This window comes from Elephantulus edwardii, unplaced genomic scaffold (genome assembly GCF_000299155.1).
Source record: "Elephantulus edwardii isolate Elephantulus edwardi_28Jun2011 unplaced genomic scaffold, EleEdw1.0 scaffold00040, whole genome shotgun sequence".
Taxonomy (NCBI): Eukaryota; Metazoa; Chordata; class Mammalia; order Macroscelidea; family Macroscelididae; genus Elephantulus; species Elephantulus edwardii.
In genome coordinates, this window is record NW_006399790.1 from 5,516,792 (window position 1) to 5,530,936 (window position 14,145).

At 38.8% G+C, this 14,145-nt stretch overlaps 1 pseudogene; it reads left to right on the forward strand.

Annotated features, from left to right (window-relative positions):
- The first annotated feature begins 3,270 nt into the window (after nucleotides 1-3,270).
- On the forward strand, nucleotides 3,271-6,370 carry LOC102861569 (annotated as a pseudogene).
- The last annotated feature ends 7,775 nt before the right edge of the window (nucleotides 6,371-14,145 follow it).

Genomic DNA, 14,145 nt, shown 5'->3' on the forward strand with positions numbered 1-14,145 from the left:
CCATCTGAGAACTCAGTCATTCACATAGCCTACATGGGATAGTCACTGTTAGGAAAGTGTCTGATTTGCCTGGGCTGACAGGAAAACTCTCAAATCATTATCAGAGAGCGATAACAACACATGAAGCCTATCAGAAAGGATGCTGCTTTCTTGATCCCATAAAAGAGCATTTCAGGACAAATTTTAAAGGGATGTAAGTGTGAACTCTGACAAAAGAATATAACACACGTGATTCCCAGGTTATTTAAGGTTTAAGAGGAACCACTTGAGTGTCAATGTGTTAAAGAGAGGAACCAGAGAAGTTTTTGTGACCTGATGATTGCAACAGATAGAGATTTAAAATTCTGTGTGGAACCAGCACAAGTCACCCACACACAGGCACTTTCACCTCCCTTTAAAAATCATTGCTGACAATGGGACCACTCATAGACACTGATCAAGTAGTGTTAGGATAAGATGATAAAAATGAACTCAGACTAACCGTTCTGAGCCAGAGAGGAACGATCGAAGGAGCAAAGCACATGAAGGAAAGTTCAACCATTTTCCCCTAGGGCTTTGACAAAGATGAAATGGAAGCTGACTGAGAGCAAATGAGGCAGACACTGTAGCTCATCAGCTCAGTGTTACATCCCTCTAAAGAAAGGGCACCTTTTACTACTGGTGCCGAGTTCTGCGTAAGTAGGGGATGTTCAGTTCTCAAGTACTCATTCAAGGAACAGTGTACACATTCTCCATCAGAGGGACAAAAGAACCAAAATGAGTCCCGAGAGGAGACATAGAACACTATTTAGAGGTAAAAATTTCCTCTTGAGATCTTGATTGACAGCAAACCTGGGGCCTCAGTAGAAAACTATTACCAAAGGCAAAGCAAGCTGCAGAACACCTAAAACAACAGGCTGGACCACGGCTGAACCAGGACCATAGGAAACAGTCTCAGATGTTCAACACTGAACACTCAACAGATCAATGTCAAAAACCTGACAAGTTCTCTGGACAGAAGGGTATTCTACCTGAAGGGTCTCACAATCATGAATACTTGTAAATACCACTGAATATTTTGCATATGAATGCTGATATACATTTAAATCCAAGCAGACTCCCCATGGCATGCCACTTTGTGAATGTTCACTCTGGAAAGGATACCCTGTCTTTAATTATTACTTTTTGACTGAAAAGTTTGGCATATAATGCAGTAATGTTTTCTTTCTTTATTGTATAAATCAGAAAAGAAGGGAAAAAACCCAACCTAGTAGCCAGTATACTTCATGTTTCCTTGTTGACCTCTGTTGCTGAACTGAGATGAGGGAGTTAATCGCCACTGTTCCGGAATTACCAGAGTCTTGGTTTGTGTAGATTTACAATCTATATGCAATGCCAACAAAATCAAGCAACTTCTAAAGGTTTGAGAGTATGTATCTTCCCATGTACATAATGATTATTTACTGAATTTTGTTAAGGTGGCATAAAAACTACAACAACATTGTTGTATCATTTTTTTGACTTGCACATTATAAATACCTACTGTTTTTCTAAAGCAAATTAAAGGTAAATTTGTAATGGTTCTTGCTGCCTGCTTTAGCAGCATTTGAGGGAACATTTTTTACACATTTGTATTTCTAACAGATCAAAAATAAACCAGATTACAGATCCTTTTTTTAAGACCTTCAAACTGTGTACCAAGACTTTGTTCTAAATTGTGTAGGATAAGTTAAATTGCGTTCTATTAATTGTTACAAGTGTATTTCTGTAAATATATTTATGTTTAAATAAAGTTTTAAAAGCCTGCAAACTACTGAATACACATTTCTCTGTGGAATTCCCGCCATTTGTTCCAGTTCTCTGAACTACATCTATAGTGTAGTGGAGTGGTGGAAGTAGTGCAGCAAGATGAGCAGAAGTGATGACAGGCTGGAACTCTTTGGAAAGCAGGGCACTGTCGACAGATTGTCAAGCACCACGGTATTAATAGGTACAGAGCTCAAGACCATAATAAAGTCCCTTCATACTGGCAACTGACCTGCAAATTAATCTTCTCTTGGAGTCAGCACAGGATATTACAATAAATTTTGAACTCTAGACATTATGAAAGCAATATTATAGAGCATGGATAAATATTTCCTATATCTTTGATTTCACTATTTCTGGAATAGCTGTAATTTTTAAAGACCCTTTATCACATGAGATCTGTATAAAAAGAAAGGCATGTATGGATCAGAGTTTCCAGGTAAAGGACAATCTCATTTACAATACTTGAGAAGGAATGCAGAAGACACTCTTCCTATAACTTTAGATAAGGCTACTATTGCAGCACCCAGTCTGAAATAGTTTTCCTATCATGACAGGAATAAGGATGACTTCAAAGATTTATAAGGATAACTTTGACAAGAATATGATTCCAATGATTTAGAATATTCTTTTAGGTTTCAGATAACAATTTGACCCCTTGACCTGGTAGAAAGATAGACATCACTGGTCTCTGGATTCCTACAATTAAGAAGGATACCACTTAAAATTCTGTAAGGGACCAGCAAAATCCATTCTCACATAGGACACTGTTAGTGCCTTTAAATAGAAGCTCTTAAGCCCGAAGCATTCAAACCAAGTGCTCAAATGAGAGGATCACACACAATAATAGAATAACAATCTATTCAGGTCAGGGAATAAAAGCGGAATCTACTAAATCCTCATGTAAAAGTCCAGTCATTTCCCCCTTTTGACTTTTTGACAGAGAGGAATGTAAAGCAGACTGTGGGCAAGTCTGGCAGCACTGAAGCAAGTAAACCCAGTGTCGCACCCTCTTACAGAGACTTTGATTGAGTGGCACCCAGAAAGCATCCTCTTGCTCCTGTGTTGACTTTCCACAGTACATTACACAAAAGAATCACATCTGGCCCTGAAAGTGGTATTGTTCTTGTTAATTAAAAGCTGAGCTTTTTGTTAATAAAAAGCTGAACTTTCACTCATTGCAAGACTGATCAAGTCAGACTTCAGAATTGACTCAAAGGCAATATGGGTTGCTGGACAACTCTCTCAACTGGATACAATGAGGAAAACACATAAAGAGGAGAAGGAGTTGATTTAAATTGTGTTCAACATGGGGGCGACTCTCTCACTGACCACCAAGTGCTCTGCTCGCTCAGTCCTCCTCCACACAGCACCTGCCCCACCCATGCACACATGCTCCTATGTGTACGCCTGCGCACATGGGTCTAGGTAGTGGCAGCAGAGGCGGAAGAGTAGTGGCCATTTTGGGGGGCTGGCCAGCCAGCCATGGAGGTGGTTGGGGCTGGCACGCAGATGAGACTGCTCCTCACCCGGGGGCCTGATGAAGAAGCTGTTGTGGATCTTGGCAAAACCAACTCAACTCTTAACACGAAGTTCTAAAAAGAAGTACTAGAAAACACTCCTTCCCAGAGAGTTCAGTTCATCCTCGGTACTGAAATGATGATGATAACATTCCCCTTTACCCCTTGATGAAAATGGACAAGCTGTGCTAAAAAGATGGAGAAGCGTATAAATGCAAAGAAATGACTCAGTGACTGAAATATAAAAAGGATGTTGAAGATGATGGAACAAACCTTAAGTAGCCACCCACAGTCTTTTGAACTGAGGAGTTTCATCCTGAATGGAACAATCATGCTGGATATGAAAGCAAGCACTCTAGATGAAATAGCAGATATGGTGCTGGACAACAGGATCGCTTCTGGACAATTAGACAAGTCCATCCAGGAAGATGACAGGGAAGCTCTTCTGAAAAACCACCCACCATCAGAATGAGAGAGTTCAGCCAGCCAGACTCCCTTTGTCCGATCTTTTGCAGATACAAATATAAGTACTTTGGCTTTTCCACAGTCTGCACCTGGAAACTTGGACAATAGTAAAAGTGGAGAAATTAAAGGTAATGAAGCTGGAGGAAGCAGAGAAAACAGTACTGTTGACTTCAGTAAGGCTGACATGAATTGCATGAGAAAAAGCCCCTCGGGAACGGAGGCACTGAACGTTCTGGTGTGAGAAGTAGATTTTTTTTTTAATGACCTATCACTGCATTTGTGAGATTGGCTCCTGCTGTCCTTCCCTCAGGATTAACTGAGGTCCTGGGTCCCACAAGATTTTTGTTCCTGTTACTGGGTCCAGCAGGCAAAGCACCACAGTACCATGAAATATGAAAATGAGATCTTTCATGACGTGGCTTATAAAGCAAAAGACAGAAATGACTTCTTATCTGGGATTGATGAATTCTTACGTCAAGTCAAGTCCAGGAGAGTGGGATCCTTCCATACACAGAGAAACCAAAAAGTGTGCCCTCTCAGAAAAAGAGAAAGACTACCGTGTTTCCTAATGTATCTGCCCCTACCATGGATGATGCTCCTGAAGAGGTTGCATCATCGTGCTGGACCAGAGCTGCAGAGGACTGGCCGGGGTTTTGGTGGTTTGATACTTGACATGACTTTTTATCTTGAGTGACTTCAAGGATGCACTAAGCCTGCAGGGCCTGGGCTTGATAATTTTCCTTTACTGTGCCTTTATGTTTCCCACAATCACTTTTGAAGGGCTGCTTGGAGAAGCTACAGAAGGCAAAATAAGTGTAATAAAGTCTCGGGAGTGTCGCTGATGGGGATTGCCTATTCGCTATTTGCTGGGCAACTTCTTACAATACTGGGGAGCAGAGATCCAGTTCTAGTGTTTTAAAAACTTCTGTTCAAATTTTGCAAAGATTACCACCTTTCCTATTTGTCTTTGTGGACCAGCATTGGTCTGTGGACATCATTCTTGTGCATTTTGTTGGTTGCAACAGATGCCAGCAACTTTGTGTGTTACCTAACTCAATTCACAGAGGAAGCATTTGCAGTGCTCATCTGTATCATATTCATCTATGAGAATCTGCATGAGTTCTATCATTTAAGATAAAAATATGCACTTAATATGCACACCAACCTAGAAAACCTGACCACCTACTCATATGAATGCACTAAACCTTTGAACCCCAGTAATGAAACACTAGAGCTGTGAAAAGAAAAACATGTCCATAGATAATATTATCTGGTGAAACGTGACTGTGACTGAACATAAAGCCTTTCACGGTACATTTGTGGGATCAGCTTGTGGTCACCATGGGCCCTACATCTGCATGTGCTCTTCTGGTGTATCATCTTATTTTCACAACTTTTTTTCTGTCTTCATTCCTCACGCAATTTAAAACCAAGCATTATTTTTCTACTAAGGTGCCACCAACAATCACTGACTTTGCTCTATTACTCGCAATAGTAATAATGGTTACAAATGACTACCTTGAAGGAGTTCCATCTCCTAAACTTCACGTTCCTAAAAATTTAAACTTACTTACTCAGATCGAGGATGGATCATGAGCCCATTGGGAGATAATCTGTGGTAGACATTATCAATAGCTATTATTCCAGCTCTGTTGTATACCAGCTTCATCTTTATGGATCGGTAAATTCCATAATCATAAACACAAAGGAACATAACCTGAAGAAGGGAGCTAGCTACCACCTTGATTTGCTCATGGTTGGTGTCATGCTGGGAGTCTGTCAGTCATGGGTCTCCCCTGCTTTGTGGCTTCAACAGTGTTATCCTTAAGTCATGTCAACATCTTAAAAGTTGAATCTGAGTGTCCTGCTCCTGGAAAACAGCCCAAGCTATTGGAAATCAGCAAACAGCAAGTTACAAGCCTTGTGATTTTTGTTCTCTTAGGCTCTTCTGTGTTCATGACATCAGTCCTAAAGTTTATTCCAATGCCTGTTCTTTATGGTGTTTTCCTTCATATAGGTGTTTCCTCATTAAACGGAATCCAGTTTTTGACCACATAATCTGCCATGCCTGCGAAACATCAGCCTGATCTGATCTATCTGCACTAAGTGCCTCTCTGGAAGGTCCACATATTCATAGGCATTCAGTTCGCCTGTGCAGTTTGGGGTGATACAAGCCTCACCTGCTGCAATCATTTTTCCCTTAATGGTTGTGTGATTATTTGTGTGCAAGTTCTTGTATTTGACTTTCACAAAGAAAGAACTTAGTTGTCTGGATGATGTCACGCCACAAAGTAAGAAAAAGAAAACAGCACAAAAACAAAAAGGAGAAAGACTCGAATTGGATCCAACTGGCAAAGGAAGAAATTGCGCCTCCTTCTCCAGCAGAGCATCTGGTGGAAGGGAACCGCACACCTTTTAGTGAAGCTGAGGAGATGTTGCAAGTCAATGATGGTGATCCTTTGATACTTCTGTTTGAAGGAGGAAGTCACTTGCAAATTCCATTGGAGGCCCTAAATTATCGTGTTGATCCCTCCGTTGTTAACATATCAGATGGAAATGGCCTAAATAGCCCAGTGGAAGCAACTTTCCATGAATACTGAAAAAGCCAAAGCAACCCGATCTAACACAAGCCCTGAAAAACCTGTGCTTGTGAAAACATAGTTTGAAGATTAGCCAAAGCAGAAACAGGACACTTCAGTAAAGAACTGAACCAAGAGCTATATATGTATGCACATGAATGCTGTGTGTGTGATATGTCACTGTACAACACATACTACAAAAGAACAAGAATAGCCCTCCCCAAAGATAAATGAGAATATAAAACTTCTTCATGCTAAAACTGAAGTACGTACTAATAGGAAGTCTTGGGTCTGCACAAGGTGCTTCATAATTGACACAAATGGCAATAACAGGGCTGCACAAGGAACACATAGATAGCAGAAATAAATTACTCACAGAAAATGTGCATATTTTAAGATGGAATTTGAATTTCTTCATTCCAAAGTACAGGGAAAATATGGAACAATTCCTGTTGAACTACAATGAACATTTTAAAGTGGAGCCTAACCTACCTAATTCTATTCCCACTGAGAGATTTTACACTCCTCATTCTTGAGGGGATAATGGTCGAAGGTCTCTTCTTCTGTAACTTCTTCAAGCTGAGAAGGGACGTAGAAACCTACCTACTTAGAGGAGTGACACTCTCTTTCTACCTATTATAGTTTTGTCTCATTTTTCAATGGGTGTGAAATTACTTGAAAAAATGTCCAGCTGTAGGAATCATTTAAAAGAGCTATACACAACAGATACATACCGAGTATAAAAATTTTAAGTTCCTTCAATGCCTTTAAACCTTCTGAACTTAAAAAAAAATGGCTTCTTATTTATCACCATTCCATTCATAACACCTAAAAAGAAATGAAAGAAATAAACAACCTGTCCATTTACGAGATCCTATATTTCAGGACATCTCTTATTTAGCTTGTTGTTGCTGTTGATTGCCACTGAGTCGAGGTCGACTCATAGTAACTCTATGAACAAAAGACCTAATGCCTTTCCATAGCTATTGTTGTTTTATCCAAGTTCACAGTTTCCAGAGGTATGTGGTTTAAGAAGTGGATGCCGCTCCTGCTTCCCAACTTATTTTACAACTAGGAGCTCCACCAAACACTGTTCACAATGGGAAACACCATTATGGCATTTGATATCCCCATGGCACAAGGTTCATCATCATAGCAAACCCATACTTCCTACAACACACTGACAAAGAATGATATGCAGAATGGAAGAATTATCCTCCAAATATAACAAGCACTAGTCTCATTTAGCACTGGTTAAGTGTTGTCAAATTGAATACGACTCAGAGTAAGCTTTGCACAAAACAGCTGAACTCTGTTCTATAATTAACATCATTTCTGTACATTTATAAGAGAGTTTGTAGAGTTTCCAGAGGCATCTAGTTTAGGAAGTGGATGCTACTCCTGCTTTCCAACATGAATCAATCTGGAACCTCATCCAACCATTGAACATAATGAGTAACCATTATGGTATTTGACACAACTATGGAATAGTGTTCAGGATCACTGCAACTCCAAGTTGTTCAGTACAGCAAATATAAAAATGATTGTTGTGTATTTTAAAAAATATTATTCTAAAATTAACAAATTTGGCCCAAGGCCCTACAGGATTTTAAAGTCAGGCCTCCACCCTTACCCTTAGTCTATGGCTCAAGGCCACCCACTTTTGAGGGGGAAAAAGAACAGTAACACACAACACGCAATATGTCTTTTAATTTCCTGGCTGCTGATGCCAAGAGTGTTGATTGTGGAGCCAAGCTGACTAAAGCTGTGAACAACCTCAATCTCTTCACCATCCATCCTGATGCTGCCAATTCGTCCAGTGGTGAGAATCTATGTCTTCTTGACATTGAGCCTCAATTCATATTGAAGGCTGCAGTCCCTGACCCATAGCAGCAAAAGCATCAGGTCGTCCTCAATTTCAGCAAGCAGGGTTGTATCTTCTGTATAACGCAGATTGTTAATAGATCTTCCACTAATCCTAATGCCACATTTCTCCTCATAGAGCCCAGCCTCCCGGATAATCTGTTCTGCATACAGGTTGAAAAGGTATGGAGAGTGCAACAATGAATGAATGAAAACCCCAAATCTCTGTAAATGTTCATTAAAATTAATAAAATTTAAAAAAAAAAGAAAAGGTATGGAGACAGGACACATCCCTGGCATATGCTCTTCCCAATTTTAACCATGCCACTCGCTCTGTTCTGATGACTGCCTCTTAGTTCAAGTATAAGTTTCGCATTAGCACGATCAAGTGTTCTGGGATTCCCATTCTTCTCAGAGTCAGCCACAGTTTGGTATGGTCCACACAGTCAAACACCTTTGCATAGTCAATAAAACACAGATAGACATTCCTATGGTATTTCCTGCTTTCAGCTAAGATCCATCTAACATTAGCTACAATATCCCTAGTACCACGACCCCTTCTAAACCCAGCCTGGACTTCTGGCAGTTCTCTGCTGACGTGCTGTTCCAGTCGTTTTTGGATAATCTTCAGCAGAATCTTGCTTGCATGTGAAATCAACGATATTGTTCTATAGTTTCCACACTCTGTTGGGTCACCTTTCTTTGGGATGGGAACAAATATAGATCTCTTCCAGTCAGTTGGCCCAGTGGTTGTTCTCCAGATTTCTTAACACAACTTGGTGAGCACGTCCAGGGCAGCATCTGTTAGCTGAAATATGTCAACTGGCATACCGTCTATTCCTGGGGCCTTATTTTTTGCTATTTCTTTCAAAGCAGCTTTAACTTCTTCCTTCATCACCATAGGCTCTTGTTCATATGTTTGTTTTTTTTCATTAAATTCTTCTGTGTCTGCTAATTTCTTTTGATACAATGACTCAATATATTCTCTCCATCTTCTTTTGATACCTCCTGGATCATTTAATAATCTGCCTAAAGCATCCTTGACTAAAGCAACTTGAGGTTTGAATTTGTTCTTCAGTTCCTTGAGCTTAAGAAATGCTGAGTGAGTTCTACCCTTCTGGTTTTCTGACTCCAACTCCTTGCACATTTCTTTGTCCCTATGCACATCCAAAAACTTCTCCAAGGGGGAACAAAGGAAAGCCACAGACTGGGAAAAAGTATTTGGTAATGACATGTCCGATAATGGACTTATATCTAGAATTTATAAAATACTTGAGCACCACAACAAGATAAAGGTAAACAATCAAACTGATAAATGGGCACAGGATATGAGCAGACACTTAACCAAAGATGACAATCAGTTGGCCAACAAGCACATGGAGAAATGCTCAAAATCCCTAGCTCTAAAAGAGATGCAAATCAAAAGAATTATGAGATATTATCTCACTCCAGTAAGAATAGCAAAATTTAACAGAACAGCAAGCAACAAATGCTGGCGAGGTTGTGGACAGACTGGAACTCTTATTCACTGTTGGTGGAAGTGTAAATGTCTTGATGCCCAGGAATCATGTAATGGGAACTTTCAATAGGTGAACAGTATCCACTTTGATAAGAACAGAACGAGCCCCTAAATCGTCATTTTCATTTAGAACTGTGAGGAACAAATGAAGCACCAAATACACGGAAAGGACAGAAAGGACAATCCACACAGTCTTCTCTTCCTGGCTAGCTGCATTAGCACAGTTTGAAAAGTTCCAATAAGAAAAAAAATGCAAAGAATTCTCAGACTGCACCTTCTAGTCATGGAGGCAAGTACCATACAATAGAAACACTCATGAGAGAACACCCAGTAATATGTATAGAATTAGGTTCTTAAGTACATAATTTTTTTTGTGAGAAAAATCTTTATTTTTAATTAGCCAGCTAGACTCAGTTTAGATGATCCCAGTTTTGTGGGCAACACCCAAAGCAGCATAGTCAGGAGCAAGTTGAACATAGGCCTTCTTGTCTCCATTAGGCCTAATCAACGTAATGACCTAGCACACATCAATGTCATGGAGCTTCTTTACAGTTTCTTTGATCTGGTGCTTGTTGGCCTTGACATCCACAATGAATCCAAGTGTGTTGTTATCTTCTATCTTCTTCACTGCTGACTTGGTGGTCAGGGGAAACTTGATGATGGCACAGTGGTTACGCTTGTTTCTTCTGCAGGCACTCTTCCAGGGTATTGGGCTGCCTTCAGAGTCTCAGTGTCTTCCGCCACCAGAAGGTGGGTGACATGTGGAGATTTTTGGGGTTTTTTTTTGGCTATGGATGCCCTTCAGGATGCCTTCTTGGCCTTTAACACCTTTGCTTTGGCTTCAGTTTTGGAAAGGGCAGGGGTTTCCTTCTTTGCTTTGGGCACCATCTTTGTAGAAAGCACATAATTTTTATGTCATTGTCTGCATAACAGCTAAAGTTATTTAACTTTGGGCTGATTATGGCCATAGCATATTCAACAAGGAACATGAGACATTGCCTATATTTTCAACGATAGGCTGTTCACATGGATTGAATTAGGTATGTCCAAAAATACAAGCATAAAACTGACATAATGTGGAAAATATATAATGATTTCTCAGTCATCTATAAAACCAAATAGTTGTAGGAGAATAAGGGTAGAATGTAACACTCCCTAAATCTATCACTACTGTAATTTGATGTAACAGGACTTTCTCCAAGAGTGTGGCCAGTAATACCTTTAATCTCACTAGAGATAAAAAGGAGAAAAAGAAAGCAAGAGGGGAGGTCCTCAGTACTGCTAAAAAAAATTGGTGGAAATAGAGTTCATGTTTTTGGACTCAATTCCCTGAGTGACAAAGTTCTTCTTTAATAGAGGCGAAAGCAAAGTTGTCTCCAGGAAACACAGGCCTATAGATGCAGGCCTCCACAATAAAAATAAGACAGAGCGTCATTCCCCTAGAGCTGGCACCCTAAATTTGACTCTGTCTTTCTAAATGGTAAGAGAATAAAACTTTCTTTAAAAGCCTTATGGTATCTTCGTTATATCAGCATTAGATAATTAAAAGATGTAGGATAATGGTATACTTACTGTCATAACCACTGGGACATGAAATCAAGTAGTACAGAACAATGGGGCAGCTGTAAATATTGATGCTATATGTGAATATAAACCCCAAAAGAAGCCACTAACTTCATGGAAGTGAACACATATGCCTAAGATCAGAGACAATTTACTAGCCCACAAGGCGATATGGTGGATTAATGTACAACACACCAGGTTATTAGCCATGAGTTCCATGGTTTAAATTAGGCGCTGCAAGAGAGGATAGAAGGCAATATCCAGAGGGCAAGTAAATACGGTATCAACCCATTAAATTCTAAAATGGACTCTGTCACTGACTTCTGAGTAGCATCTAGTAAAACATAATACAACGCCTGCTGAAAATGGTGACTGGGTAAATACAGAAACTAATTCAATCCTGTCAAAAGCTATTAAATTGTATCACATGCACTGTGGGCTTAAAAACAAAAAATCTTCACCAATTCTTTGAGAAGAATAAGTCACACAATCATTACCTCTTTTCAGCCCCTGAAACAGAATTACATTTAACCGATAGACCAGAAGACACCAAAGCTGGTAAAGTATGTGAACTCTGGCCAATTATAGTCATTTCTCAGTAGATTCTCAAGACAGTATCCTGTGGTGAACAGAAGGAAAGTGATGCCTAAGGAGGCAAATCAGTAACTTTTAAATCTGGCACTTTCACTGCCAATGGTCTAGACAGCTTACAATGTTTACATCAAGGTCTTATGGGAGAGTCCATCAAAGGCTCAGCAATCTTCTCTACATCACATTTCATAAATGTATGCAAGCATTCAGTCAGCAATATATATGTTGATATCTACATAACTCATTATATATCAGCATAGCTATATATACATCACAATATGCAGAGCAATATATATCTATCTATATCAACAAATCAAATCATTTTTCTAAATGTTATAGAAGAAAACACAAAAATAGGGCTCTTGCTCTTCCAAGATTTGCCTTATATCAAATACTGTTATAAAATAAACCCACAAGCAAAAACAATCAAATGGGTATTAAATATTGAGAAAAGAATTTAACATTAAAACAGGGGAGGTGATGTGAATTTTGAGATGTGCCTGTCGGTGCTATCTTATAAATATGGTTAGGCATTACTTCTAAAACCACATACCATGGAGGCCAACAGTATGAGACATTAAGGGCAAGGTGAGAAAATAATGAATTAACTATTTTCTTTCAAAAGCAAGGAGACACTCAAGGGAAGGAACAGATCATCAAATCTTAACTAATTAACCTATAGGTTTCTCTGTTTCCCTTTTCAGCCTCATCTACAACTCAGGAACTTTATGAGAACAAAATGAAATAATCATTTTGAAGTTATTTTTTAAAAAAGAAAAGTCAGTTTGTAAACTTCACCACTGCCAGAGGATCACCAGAAGTAGCACTACCATGAAATGACTCTTCACAGATCTGAAGAAGCCTGTCAGGTTGTAGCGATCAAGAGATTGTGAAGACCAGGTGAATGAAGCTTGAGGAGAACAAAACAATACATTCTACCTGACACTGTCACTGCACTGAAGCCAAGAGGCAGGAAGCAGGTGTTAGATTATGATCATCCAGTATTCTCAGTCTTGTGTCTATGCTGTTCCTTTGAACCTGTGAGGAAAATCTCAATCAGTATTTTATCAAGTGTCCATCTCTGCTATTGCTGGTGAAGCACATGAATTCAGGTCAGTTGGAGACATTGTCTATCAGGAGCCAAAAACAAGGCAGATAAAAGTTGGTGTTGCAATGATTTTCAGTGCAAATTTAATCTAACAGTTCACTACTTATGCTATAATATGCTATGTGTGGCAACTGAAGATGTGTGGAAGCTATTGTGAAAGCACAAATGGTGAAAAAAAATCATAGCCAGAAGTGTTTCTCAGTCTTTGTTGTTTTGTATCATCACGTCAGAAACAAGTCAGGCACCAAAATTATCGATCTATACAAATCTCCAGAGCTTCTGATTTAATAATTTTTGTTATGTAACCTGAGAATTTGCATGTCTACCATGGTCATAAGTACTTACTGTCTGTACTATTTGTCTGGGGTCACGATGTGACAATCACTGACCTCCACTAATGAAATCAACAGTGAGCTGTGTCTTCAAGAACGTAAACATTTCTACTGTATGATTTGAAAAGCAGGGCATTTGACACAACAAAAGGTAATACCGTCGATGCCAGTTAACAGTAGGTATGATCTGATAATTGACATGTTCAGAAGCAAAACTAGTAAGAGAGTATTATAGGAAGAAAGTCAAGAACATACCAAGACCTTCAACACATCCTTATTTCACTATTCTCTTTTCTCCTAAGTCATCATTTTATACTCTTTTTTTTTAATTTAGGTTGTTTATTTTTCATTTCAATGAACATCTACAGAGATTTTGGAATTCCATTCATTCATTGTTGTACCCTTTATTTCTCTAGAACTCCCATTAAATTCTAAGTTAAACAGTACAAGTCATGTCTTATTGGTCTTTATAAAATAATATATGAAATATCAGATATAGTCTATAACTGGTATTTGAAAAGTATAAAAAATAAGGACAAATAAAACTGGATAAACTTAAAATATATATTTTACCAGTGGAAAAAATAATATAATTTTAATAAAGAATTGTAATTTTCTTTTGCCTGAAGCAAAAGCTTATCTATGATAATATACTCTAGTTAATACACACACTGAAAGAATTTTTACCTAAGCTATTTTAGAATTTCATGCATTTATTTGGATATTTCTTTTACATTTATTATTTGCACACAGACACTTCCAATATTATACTCACAGACAAAAGAGTTTATGTGTGTTGCTATATAACTGACTCTATATA